The following is a 14,133-nucleotide window of genomic DNA, read 5'->3' as shown; positions in this document are numbered from 1 at the left end:
TACAGCAGACCGCAAAGAGCCTATTAAGGGCCCACACAAACTTTAACTTGTCACAACAAGTTATAAATCACAAGTTGAAAAGGAACTATGTACACATTAAAAATCTTGGCATTATTAATTGTTTTGTCGTTTAAGCTATTTTTACACAATGAAAGGCGGTAAAAATGTCACGTGGGATCATAATCACCACGTTTTCTGCATGCAATCATTTCTCCGATTAGCAATCTCCCCACTGTGACAGCAGCGACTAAAGGCACTTCACATCGCCTCCTTCCCTAGTTTTCAAACCGATATCACAGGGTACCAGACCGCAATTCCGAGAATATACCAGTACTGATTTATGACGTCTCAACATAATTGTCTTAGCAAGATTAAAGCAGAGTAGATAGAAATACAAGGATCCCAGTACTTCATGGAAAATATTGAGTAAAAATGCAGATCATTGTTGATCAAGACCGAGGGTCATACAGCAAGACCGAGGGTCATACAGCAAGATTGAGGGTCATACAGCAAGATCCAGGGTCATACAGCAATCCCCAGAGTCATGCATACATACATAATGCGTATAGCCCAGCGGACTGCAAAGAGTCTATTAAGGGCTTACACAAACTTTAACTTGTCACAATGAGTTATAAATCACAAGCTGAAAAGGAACTATGTACACATTAAAAATCTTGGCATTATCAATTGTTTTGTCATTAAACAAAGATCGACCAATCAAACACAGCAATAACACCTTCCTATTTCAAGTTTTACGAATCGTAGTCACACTCAATTCGTCAAAACTTTGAACATCGTGATTTGTATGTCGTACGTGACATGAAAACCCATGGTCATACAGCAAGACCCAGGGTCGTACAGCAAGATCCAGGGTCGTACAGCAAGACCCAGGGTCGTACAGCAAGACCCAGGGCCGTACAGCAAGACCCAGGGCCGTACAGCAAGACCCAGGGTCGTACAGCAAGACCCAGGGCCGTACAGCAAGACCCAGGGTCATACAGCAAGACCCAGGGCCGTACAGCAAGACCCGGGGTCGTACAGCAAGACCCAGGGTCGTACAGCAAGACCCAGGGTCGTACAGCAAGACCCAGGGCCATGCATACATACATAACATATCGCGTATAGCCCAGCAGACTGCAAAGAGCCAATTTTTGTCTTGCTGTATGACTGGGAATTGCAGATATGTTCTTCAAAAGATTATGCCGTGTCTGAAGCATCAATATAAACGCTTATAGCTCACAGCTGAAAAGAACACTTCCTTACTAGTACGAAACCAAATGACAAACTATCAATTTGAATACAAAACAGCTTCATAAGAACTGCTCAAACAAGGACCAATAAAAGAGAAAACTGAAGACCGTGGCCTTAATCTTACAGGTTTGAAGTTAAAACAAGTTTTGCAAACAAAACATGTGAAAGAATGTTGTTATGCCTGAATATTAAAAAAAAAGTTAGTGTTCCCAGAAACATTTATTATATATATTATTATATTCAGACAAGCTTTTTGGGAACGTGGATATGGGGACCTTATTATGTTTTCATATATATATATATTTAAATCCTACAAATAACATTTTCCAGAATGTCTTTTTATATTTGGGTACTAAGTCGACATATAAACCACAATGACAAATTTCAACTTTCTGCAAGCAGTTGAAAACGAGTTCCCAAATAACCGGCTGGTGTCAGAGTTAGCTTCATAAGAACTGCTCAAACAAGGACCAATAAAAGAGAAAACTGAAGACCGTGGCCTTAATCTTACAAGTTTGAAGTTAAAACAAGTTTTGCAAGCAATACATGTGACAGAATGTTGTTATGCCTGAATATTAAAAAAATTAGTTAGTGTTCCCAGAAACTTTTATTATATATATAATACAAGTTTCTGGGAACACTAACTTTAAAAAAAAATTAAATCGATCAACACACACACAAACAAACAAACATAACAACAATAAAAAAAAAAATTAAAAAAAAGGACATACATGTTCATGTCTTGTCGTTTTAAAAGTATAACTAAAAAAGAACTTATAACTAGATATTTAACAATGGTACATAGAACATCCAGAAAGTTGAAATTTCGCACTGTGGTTTATATGTCGACCTAGTACCCAAATATATATACATTCTGGAAAACGTTATTTGTTTAGGATTTAAATATATATGTGAAAACATAATATTAATAAGGTCCCCATATCCACGTTCCCCATATTCCTAAACAAATAACGTTTTCCAGAATGTCTATATATATTTGGGTACTAGGTCGACATATAAACAACAATGCCAAATTTCAAGTTTCTGGGAACACTAACTAATTTTTTTTAATATTCAGGCATAACAACATTCTTTCACATGTATTGTTTGCAAAACTTGTTTTAACTTCAAACTTGTAAGATTTAGGCCACGGTCTTCAGTTTTCTCTTTTATTGGTCCTTGTTTGAGCAGTTCTTATGAAGCTGTGTTGTATTCAAATTGATAGTTTGTCATTTGGTTTCGTACTAGTAAGGAAGTGTTCTTTTCAGCTGTGAGCTATAAGCGTTTATATTGATGCTTCAGACACGGCATAATCTTTTGAAGAACATATCTGCAATTCCCAGTCATACAGCAAGACCCAGGGTCATGCATGCATACCTACATAACTTGTATAGCCCAGCAAATAATAGTATTACATCAGGGTCTCATTTCGGGGTCGGACTTATCGCTATTTTGTTACTCAATTTCCTTGTCAGCTATTAAACTCTAAGACACCGGTACAAAATGTTTTCTTATTACGGAAGCCGAAGCGGGGTTTCGCGGGGTACCCCCGGGGTTCCGCAGGGTTTCGCGGAAAATAGCTACCGCACGCATACTGCATGCGTCAGACGTTCTCAACATCAACATTCCGCGATCGTCACCTGTGTCTCTGTTGAAGCTCCTGGAGTGACTCAGAATGTGTGTTGCCGTGTTCCACTCCCTTTTCGTTTTTTTCTTTTCTTCAAGCAAGACAGATAGTCATTGTAAATTTATCTGTGAGATTTCATTCAATTTTATTTGGGTTTAAACCGTTTTAATGACATTAAAATCATTTAAAGCTGTCGGTGTTGCTGTGTGTAGATTTCATTTATTTGTGCGAGTGCATGCAGTTTGCATCGATGGTGCGATTAGTTTGAAAAATGTCCGATTACATTCCTCTTGACAACCTCAATTTCAAAATGAGCCCCTGTTATATTGTGGTTTTTTTTTGCTTAACACCCAGCCGACCACGAAGGGCCATATCAGGGCGGTGCTGGTTTGACATATAACGTGCGCCACACACAAGACAGAAGTCGCAGCACACAAGACAGAAGTCGCAGCACAGGCTTCATGTCTCACCCAGTCACATTCTTCTGACACCGGACCAACCAGTCCTAGCACTAACCCCATAATGCCTGACGCCAGGCGGAGCAGCCACTAGATTGCCAATTTTAAAGTCTTAGGTATGACCTGGCCGGGGTTCGAACCCACGACCTCCCGATCACGGGGCGGACGCCTTACCACTAGGCCAACCGTGCCTGTGCCACTGTTATATGGTAAGATGTAATGAATAGGTTTGCTCTACATATTGCACCAACAGACCAGCAAGTTGTCTCAATCTCTGTGCTATGTCATTTTTTCTAGCTGGTCCATATTTCTTCAGTAAGCTTTCGCCAAAAAGCAACAACATGCTGTCTTTGCCCACAACTTCAGCTAGTCCATCTTAAAACCGTGTCTTCATTTAGTGCTGAAGCTTTGCTCGCACATTCATACATGTTCTATTGTTGAGACAAGTATTTTGGTTAATTGCGGCTTGAATTATCTTATCTGACGGATACATGCCTTTTTGAAGGAGATGCCCAAAACCATTTATTAAAGTTTGTATTTCAGCATGAGACCAGCTTGAATTTACGCTTGTCTTCATGAGCTTTGTCGACCTCTGCCTTTAATTATTTTTTTTTGTTTGTTTATTTTTTGCTTAACGTCCAGCCGACTACGCAGAGCCATATCAGGACGAGGAAGGGGGGGATGAAGGGGGCCACTTGTCAAGCGATTCCTGTTTACAAATGCACTAACCTATTACTTGTGTCCCAGCAGGCTTTAGTAAAACTAAATTAATACCTACTGGAAGATTACCAGTTTCCAGTATGTTAAAATAGGCTTAACCTATCTACTGCTGGACTTACATCAGAACACTAACAGATTAAACTATACATGAATCGCGAGACAAGCGGCAAGAGAAGAGATTTTTGGAAAAAATACAGGTGAATGAGCAAGAAGGCAGAAAAAAAGAAAAGAATTCATGAAGAAAAAGAGAGCATGACAGGAAAGAGGAACCAAAAATCTACCTAACAGCAAACTAGAAAGCTCCTGCGGTTCCAAAAACAGGAGGGGCCTTTAATTTCTTAACCGCAGTGCCCCACTGCGGGAGCCTTTAATTAGGTAATAAACAATGCATGTTATTAGTAGTAGCAAAAGTATTTAGATATTATAAGAGTATGTCCACTAGAACCCGACATGTAGCATCTATATATAAATAAAATTGAAATAATATTGTGGCGGTTTCTGCGACTTCCATTACTCGCGCAGAAGCGTCTGATTGGAGAAACTAGAGGTCAAAGTATGTACCAAAATGTTGCTAACTTGACGTTGAGCAATGTAAAATAACATTTTTTTTAAACAAACTTTGAACTCGAATTTCTCCAATCAGAAGATTCTGCACGAGTAATGGAAGTCGCAGAAACCGTCACATATGATGGTGGCGGTATAAACATACCAAGCGGTTCTGCATGTGTGCGACATGTGTAGTCGCAATCCTTGACGGAGGAGTCATCGCTCCCCAAATCACCCACGATGCCGGTGTTGTCATTGCCCAAATCACCCACGATGCCGGTGTCGTCATTGCCCAAATCAGCCACGATGCCGGTGTCGTCATTGCCCAAATCAGCTACGAATTGCCCAAATCACCCACGATGCCGGTGTCGTCATTGCCCAAATCACCCACGATGCCAGTGTCGTCATTGCCCAAATCACCCACGATGCCAGTGTCTTCATTGCCCAAATCACCCACGATGCCAGTGTCGTCATTGCCCAAATCACCCACGATGCCGGTGTTGTCATTGCCCAAATCACCATGACCCACTGAAACAAAGATTAGTTTAAAATTATAGAATCTTTGCTTATTGTTGATTTATAACACCGACACAAGACAGACGATGGACCTTCTTGACTGTCACGACCTCAAACAGCATGTAGACGCTCCCACACGCAAAACACACATCATTGACTGGATTGTCACCCACGAGTCCACTGACCTGGTGTACGACATCCTGCTGAATGACTACCTCAGATCCGATCATTCTGCAGTTTTGTTCTCTCTTAAGATGGCCAAACCATCCAAACAGAAAAAGCGCGTAGTCCGCCGTAACCTCAAAGAAGTTAACACTGACACATTTCGCGCAGAAGCAGCCCGCCGACTGCTTGATCCTCCGGTATCCTCAGACCCTGTACGTCATTACGACTCCACTCTCAGCACACTTCTTGACGAACATGCACCCGCAAAAACCAAACTCATCGTAGATTGGCCTTCTGCACCCTCGATCACAGCTGAAGTTAAGTATACAAAACAGTTGCGTCGCCGAGCAGAGAGGAAGTTGCGAACCTCAAAGCTGGTAGTTGACAGACAGATTTACAACAAGCAAATGGAACATGCTCAGACACTCATCGCAGACGCCAAACAATCGCACTACAGCACCAAAATCTGTGAAACAACCTCTGCCAAAACACTCTTCTCCACAGTGAATGACCTTCTTGGCTGCTCTTCTGCTTCTCCCTTGCCCAACAACATCGACCCCTCCAAACTGTCGCAAGCTTTCTCTGATTACTTCCATAACAAGATCCAAACCATCCGTGACAAACTAGACAAAATCCCACACCAAAACTCTGAAACTCCTCCTGCATTTACAGGCACTCCCTTCACACACTTTCAGCCTCTCACTCTCACTGACCTGGAGAAAGTCCTCAAAGAAATGACCTTGAAAACCTGTGACCTTGACCCTCTTCCCACACAACTCTACTCTGACTGTCTTCCTGAACTCCTCCCTTCTATTCTCAAAATCATCAACACTTCTCTGCAAACAGGCACTGTCCCCAACTCCTTTAAGACTGCTATTGTCAAACATCTACTGAAGAAACCATCGCTCGACCCAAACACTCTCAGCAACTACCGCCCTGTCTCAAACCTTTCCTTCATCTCCAAACTCCTTGAAAGAGTCGTCCTAAAACAACTCAACTCTCACCTTCTTTGCAACAATCTTCTCTCTCCGCTTCAATCTGCCTATCGTCCTCACCACTCCACCGAAACTGCCCTTCTCAAAATCACTACTGATCTCCTCCTTGCCACTGACCAAGCTGAAATCTCTGCCGTCGCTCTACTTGATCTATCAGCGGCCTTTGACACAGTCGACCACAACATCCTCCTTCAACGCCTTCAGCACACCTTTGGTATCCATAGCACAGCTCTTTCTTGGTTCTCTTCTTATTTCACCGACCGCTACCAGACTGTTTCGATTGACAAACTGAACTCTGACCCCATCAGGCTTGAGTGCGGAGTCCCTCAGGGCTCAGTCCTTGGGCCTGTACTAATTACTCTCTACACTCAACCTCTTGACCACATCCTTGACCGACACAACGTTCTCCACCACTCTTTTGCCGACGACTCTCAACTTCACAACAGCTCTTCCCCTGACCAGTCTGAATCTCTTCTTTCCTCTATCTCTGACACTATCACTGACGTGCAGAATTGGATGACAGAAATCAAACTTCAGCTCAATAGCAACAAAACTGAAGCTATCCTAATAGGCACTACATCCAAACTCTCCAAAGCCACTTCCGACTCTCATCAACTCTCTGACTCTTCTGTCCCTCTGTCTTCTGCTGTCAAAAACCTCGGAGTCACTCTAGACAACACCCTTTCCATGAAACAACACATCTCTTCTGTCTCTCGCACCTGCTACTTCCAACTCCGCCGCATCGCCACTATCCGCAAGTACCTCACCACAGATGCTACCGCCAAACTGGTCACGTCCACCATTCTCTCACGTCTTGACTATTGTAACTCTCTCTTGGCGGGTCTTCCCTCTTCTTCTATCTCTCGTCTCCAACGCATTTAAAATAGCTCTGCCCGTCTTGCCTTACGAAAGAAAAAGGGAGATCATATCACCCCCCTCCTAAATCAGCTCCACTGGTTGCCCGTTCCTGCTCGTATCACATACAAAAGCCTCCATGGTCTCGCCCCTGCCTATCTCTCCGACTCTCTCTCTCTCTATGTCCCTTCACGAGCACTCAGATCATCTGCCGGCTCCCTCAAGCTCAACATCCCCCACACCAAACTCAAAACAGCAGGTCAACGCTCATTTTCTTTCCAAGCACCTAGCCAATGGAACACACTACCTCTCCCCCTCCGTCAACAACAGTCCCTCGAATCATTCAAATCTGCACTCAAGACATTCCTTTTTTCCACATAATCCATGCATTCTACACTGCCCACCCCAATACAATACAATACAATACAATAACTTTATTAATCTCTAAAAGAGAAATTACATTGCTGAGCGTTTGTGTCCGTAATAATAACATACATAAAACATTCAAAATAAACATTTGTTCATTGTCCTGAGAAAATATAGCACATTGGTTATCACATAAGAAAGTATATTAAAAATAAATTAACATGCATTCACCATCAACAATGCACAAAAGAAAGTCAGCACCTTGCCGGTTATCACATATTGTCTAAGAGAGTAGAATAAGAGTATATAATCATGCAAAACAAAATCAACAATACTGAAACAATACAGAACACTGACCCCGTGCATCAGAGCGACAACACCAGCATCTACCGCCCCACCTGAGAATTGAAGATGTGAATTGCAGATGGAATGAACGAATTTCTGTAGCGTGTGGATCTTGCGGTTGGTTGTCTGAATTTGTTGCTCCTGTCTGTCCGTCTACTGTCAAATTCCGGTCTGAGTGGGTGCGAGTCGTCAGCCAAAATCTTCTGTACCTTGTCAGTCAGTCGTCGTTCATGTGTTGATGTGAAATTGTCCTGCTTCCTCCCAACCACCCCACTTGCTTTCCTGATGAATTTATCTAATCTATCCCTGTCTTGCTTGTTGATGTTGCCACCCCAACACACGGAGCCAAAGTACAACACACTATTGCACGTTGAAGTGTAAAACATCTGAAGGATTTCTTGTCTGCAGATGTTAAAAGACCTGAGTTTTCTCAAAAAGTACAGGCGAGAGTGGAGTTTCTTCACAAGGGCATCAGAGTTTGGTTTCCATGTCAACTTATTGTCTATAATCACCCCCAAATACCTATACTGCTCTACCTTCTCTTCGACCTCCCCCTTGATCACTATCTCCCTGTGTACATGTTCCCCCCCTCCTGTTGTCCATTATCATTGTCCATCCCACCTTGAATAACTGTACATATTTTAATGGTTGCTGGTGTGTGTGTGTGTTGGTGACTTTAAGTCTCCGTGTGTGTGAATGAGTGTATGTGCGCCTTGAGTCGCCTGTTGGGGAGATATGTGCGCGTTATAAATATTCGTATTATTATTATTATTTATGTCAAACACTCTACCGTACCTCGAAATGTTTTAGCTCTTTGCTCAAGTGCTATTATTATTATTATTAGCATTGCTTAACGTCTAGCCGACTACGGAGAGCCTTCTCAAGATATCCCCATGCTGCCAACTAAAAAACAACAAAAAACATCATTGGCGGTCTGTCACTAGCCCCGTAGATGAACCCGACATGTAGCATCTATATATAAATAAAATTTAAATAATATTGTGGCGGTTTCTGCGACTTCCATTACTCGTGCAGAAGCTTCTGATTGGAGAAACTACAGGTCAAAGTTTGTCCCAAAATGTGTTATTATTATTTCACGTTGCTTAACATCTAGCCTGTGTTGCTAACTGGATGTTGAGCAATGTGAAATAATAATAAGAACATTTGGGAACAAGCTTTGACCTCGAGTTTCTCCAATCAGAAGTTCTGCACGAGTAGTGGAAGTCTCAGAAACCGTCACTTATGATGGTGGCGGTATAAACATACCAAGCGGTTCTGCATGTGTGCTCGTCACGTCGCAATCCTTGACGGAGGGGTCATCGCTGCCCAAATCACCCACGATGCCGGTGTTGTCATTGCCCAAATCACCATGACCAACTGAAACAAAGATTAGTTTAAAATTATAGAATCTTTGCTAATTATTGATTTATGTCACTCTATCGTAAATAAGAACAAAAAGTCCCAGTCTCTAGGCTGGGGGAGGATGGAATCTGTGGCATCCCGGAGGCCGTCATTGCCCCCACGACTTCAAAGAGAGAGAGAGAGAGAGAGAGAGAGAGAGAGAGAGAGAGAGAGAGAGAGAGAGAGACTTCAAAGAGAGAGAGAGAGACTTCAAAGAGAGAGAGAGAGAGAGAGAGAGAGATAGAGAGAGAGAGAGAGAGAGAGAGAGAGAGAGAGAGAGAGAGAGAGAGAACCAACGTATGGTTCCTGATGGCTTTCTTGCCTGAAGAGTGAAGTCAGGTGTATGTAATTTCATCGTTGCATGCACAACAGAAACTTCTTAATCATAAACTCCATTATCTTTTTTGAGAATCTAACTCCTTCATCCACTTCCAAGACCATTTATTTGGATGTTTTGCCTCACTTGGCAACTTGTCGTCAAGCTGATTTGCACATGGGTCTCCATTCTTGAAAAAATCCACGCTTTCACTTATCGTGGTGGCCATTTTGAATGTAAAACAGGAAGTGACCACAAAGGGAAGCAAAGACTTGTGGGAGAAAAAGTGAATCTTTTTGAGACAAGTGAGGCCCTGATAAGGATGTTTAGGGAAAATGTAACTTTTGAAAACATAGGTAAATGTAAACATCCTTGTCAGGGCCTCACTTGTCTCAAAAAGATTGCAAGCGCTTACGCTCTGCAACGCTAGGCTGTTTGACGAAATTATATTTATTATATCGCGCATGCACAAGATGTTTGAAAATGCGGGAATTGGTATTTCTTTGCGTGAAAAGGCGCGCATCCAAATTTTATTTTTGCGGGATTTCTTTCATATTTGCGGGAATGCGCGGTCTAGAATCGACACTGCGACAGATCAAAACGTGTCAGAAGGTTTTTGCCAGAATGGAAGGACGAATTTCCTTGGTTAGATTTCGACAGTGGAGTGTGCGTGAGCGCAACTCCATGACTGTGTGTAGGGGTGGGGACGAGTTTTTGCATTCAGATTGTGGGTAACCTGATTTTTGTGCGGGTAAGTTAAAAATGACATGTTACATACCCGGGGAAAGCTGAATTGACAAAAATGTGGCCACCCCTGCGTCCCGTGACAGTAAGGTGGGTTCGTATCATGAAGGAGTTAACAAAAGTGACATTTAGCCCTAATGACAGTGAGGGGCGACATTTGTATTATAGCCTACAACAATACAAATGTCGCCCCTCACTGTCATCAAAGGGTACGAGTCGTGCATCCCTCTCATTACTAGTACTATTGATTGCCAGCACTAAGAAAACTATTAGGAAAGGGTGTATTTTTCAAATAAGTCCAGAGGCTATTTAATTTAGTAGCAATGGACTTCAGACTTTTTATGGAAGAGAACAAATTCCAAAATGATAGGTTTTAAATCGTTTTAAGTAGGGCTAGGCGAGGCGCTCTCTTGCCAACATTGCGTCATAATCTGAAAGGTTCCGCGACGCAATATTCCTGATCCTGATACTTAGCTGCGTCGATATCATCGGAAAATGCACTTTCCAAACCTACTTGTGATATAGACTGCGCACATTTCTTTGCAACCAAACAGCGCCGAAACTCAATTATGTAAGACAGATCTCTTACTTTATCAACATCAGTGGTTGTCTATTGACAATTTGATGCGGCATGCGTGTTCAGATTGTTACGCGAAGCTGTGGTTCACTCTCCCATCTCTGTCAAAATGGCGGAAGGCCGAATCAAGCCACCAGCCACACGTCACTTCCAGAGAGGGACATTATTTTCTTTCGTTTTCTCCCGAGCTTTTGAGAATACGGGTTAGAAAAGTGAGTCATTATCTTCACTGGAACATATTGAATACGAACTCTAGCGCATAGAGAATATTCTGGCCCAGAAAGATCTCTAACAACGACCTTCTCCAACGATGCAACATGGAAGAAATGGAGACACTCATAACCCAGAGAAGATGGAGATGGATTGGCCATGTACTACGAATGGAAAACGACTCCATTCCCAAGGTGGCACTTCGATGGACCCCAGAAGGAAAGAGGAAGCGGGGAAGACCCAAGCAGACTTGGAGACGTACAGTGGAGGGGGAATCAAAGGACCTCAACCACTCCTGGGCGACCCTGGAAAGGCTTGCAAGAGACAGACAAAAGTGGAGGTCCTTTGTCGCTGCCCTACACGCCAACAGGCGTGAAAGGCAGTAAGTAACAGTAAGTAAGTAAGTCTAGCGCATAAGTCATTAAATTGAAAGAAGAAAGAGAAACAAATGGTTATTTCAGTATTTTTTTTTACCATGGAGACAGCCTTTAAACTTACCACAGATATGTCGTCAGGACATGAATCCAGCCAATGTGTGACTTTCGTGGTCTCGTATACACATGGAATTGCGAAGTTCTGAAGACATGGGCTTGTGAAGTTGTGTTGAAGTGGACTTGGACGGGATTTGTCGTGTTCTGTAGACCCAAAACACTGATTTGTACATTCATGTGTTGGAAAACACAGGATTTCCATTTCGTAAAGTTTCAATCAAGCCGCCATTCGTGTTTCAATTTTCAGCTACTTGAATCTAGTTTTGCCTTTCCATATTTGGCTAATCATTATGAGCTATTAAAGGGGCACGCCATAGCTATAGTTCGGACAATTTGCATCGAGTCTATCAGAATCCTCACCTTCCAAACTGTAATATTCCCACGTTCCACATCCACAAACCCTGCATAGCTACAGAAAGCAGAAATGTTTGAAGAACTAAATCCTTGCGCGCATTTATGTGTAGTGGAAGTGAGTGACAAGCCAGAGCTACGCTTCACTCACAACCCAATTTGGCAACCGTCAGTTTAAAGCAATTTAATTGCAGATAAATGTCAGTTATAACCCTCTATTTCTGATCAGGTCTCCATGCAATCACTTTTTGTTCTTCCAGTCTATTTAGATAGCTGGGATAATATTGCAGAGGGACGTCCTCATGAATATTTCATCTACATCAGTGTTGCTGCCAGCGTTAGAGGACAATAGGTCATTTGGACCTGACCGTAAGAAATCAATAGGTCCAAATGTCCTGGCTTTAAAAAAGTAATAGGTCTTACCGTCTACAATTGACCGCGGCACCCTTGTTAATTTTAAAGTAAATCACAAATTTGTGTCAGCACACACGCATGTGTGTGTGTTTGTGTGTGAGTGTGGGAGGGGAAAGAGAGAGAGAGGGAGCTGATTTTCCACAATAAGTTATAACGTGACTTCAAATTAATTTTGCCATTTAATGACAATAAACGTTCAACTTTGGCAATTGCCAGAAACTTAAACTGCCAACCGTCAGAATCAACCAGGTAAACATGGTTAGATCACGCCACCTATTTGTCAAATATGATATGAACTTAAAATAAATGGGAAAAAATGACTAGAATATATTCAAGGACTCCTGAAACAAAAAGGTAACATTTGAAACACTAGCTGTGTTGGTCCTAGAGTACAGTGTCACTGCCATTCCTAGGTACTGGTGGATTTTCAGAGAACAGCCTCCTGGAACAGAGAGTGGAGTGTACACTAGTACGACCTCATCTAGAATACGGCAATCCTGCCTGGTTTCCGAGACTAGTACGCCAATCAACATCAATCGCAAGAGTCCAAAGAAGAGCTACTAAACTGATTTACGAAATAAAAGACTACACATATGAAGAGAGACTAAGATACTTGACTTTGCCTACACTAAAGGCAAGAAGAAAGAGAGGGGACCTAATACAAGCGTATATAATATTTAACGACATTGATGACACTAACAAAGATTTCTTTTTTAAATCACCGCAGACTAACATTGTTGTAACACGTAACAGTACTGACAAAATACAAAAAGAAAGACATGATAATAAGTTAATAACAATACAAGAAAATTTGCTTTCAGCTATAGAGTTACAAATGACTGGAACAAACTAACAACTAACATTAAACGGGCTCCCAGTACAAATGCTTTCAAGAACCTCATTGACAAACACAACGCTGGACACGACAGTCGTTGCAATAGTCACTCCCGGTGCACTTCACGTCAGTGATTGCCTTCGAGGGCCGATTAGTCTTAGACAGCCATTGACCAGAACTATCAATTCACAGCGGAATTCCCACTCAGAAGAGACTCCTTCGATGCGAAGAAGCCCTCTCAAATCTTCAATGCCTAACTCAAATAAATAGATATAACACTGTTCTTATAAAGTGCGCTACATAAAATCTAAGGCTTACCTGTACGAGTGGTGTGCCTGATTGTACGAAAGGGAAAAAAATCCCATGCAGCGACCATGTTCATTGTTCAGATTTCTTGAAAAGGCCCGGATCGCTTATCGCTTACGCTCTAAACAATAATAAATATTTCACTGAGGTAAAGCAATTATTTCCAAATGTTCAGAAAATATAAGATAAACTTGTGAAATAAACCTGTAAAATAGTTATTTTACAGTTTTATTTTACACAGCAATGTTAAAAAAAAAAAAGAGAGAGAGAGATAATTTTTTTTTTGTTTTTAGTGTCGTAAGCACAAGAATGCTAAAAGCTCAGAAGAGATTGTTTGACGATGCAGAGATCTGTAGCAAGGGAAGGGGGACAACCAAGTCAGAACTCAAATGCTTTTGGGAACACGAGTTAAAACCCCTCAATGGTCAAGCTGAACACGAAAATTACATTTTGAGGTTACCTTGGATATGAGAACATGCTAATGTTCCCATAACCACAGAATGTTCCCAGATCCACGCTCTCACACTTACAGATGTCCCCAGATCCAAGACATTTTAAAAGTATATATATATATATATATATATATATATATATATATATATATATATACCATTATATATATATACCACAACCCATCAACCACA

The 14,133-nt window shown here is 41.8% G+C and overlaps 1 protein-coding gene and 2 long non-coding RNA genes across 6 annotated transcripts in view; 1 reads left to right on the top strand and 2 right to left on the bottom strand.

Annotated features, from left to right (window-relative positions):
- Nucleotides 1–14,133, bottom strand: part of LOC138967020 (calpain-9-like) — a 133,927-nt gene that overhangs the window by 51,139 nt on the left and 68,655 nt on the right. The gene's annotated exons all lie outside the window — the stretch shown is intronic.
- Nucleotides 1–14,133, top strand: part of LOC138967018 (uncharacterized) — a 72,274-nt gene that overhangs the window by 14,775 nt on the left and 43,366 nt on the right. The gene's annotated exons all lie outside the window — the stretch shown is intronic.
- Nucleotides 1,012–13,735, bottom strand: LOC138967017 (uncharacterized). Its single transcript, XR_011455817.1, has 4 exons — nucleotides 13,502–13,735; nucleotides 11,591–11,727; nucleotides 9,111–9,221; nucleotides 1,012–5,130 (listed from the first exon to the last, which is right to left on the bottom strand). It is a non-coding gene; the product is annotated as an uncharacterized lncRNA (long non-coding RNA).

This window comes from Littorina saxatilis, linkage group LG5, assembly GCF_037325665.1.
Source record: "Littorina saxatilis isolate snail1 linkage group LG5, US_GU_Lsax_2.0, whole genome shotgun sequence".
NCBI lineage: Eukaryota > Metazoa > Mollusca > Gastropoda > Littorinimorpha > Littorinidae > Littorina > Littorina saxatilis.
The sequence above is the reverse complement of the archived record's forward strand: the minus strand, read 5'-3'. Positions and strand labels throughout refer to the sequence as shown.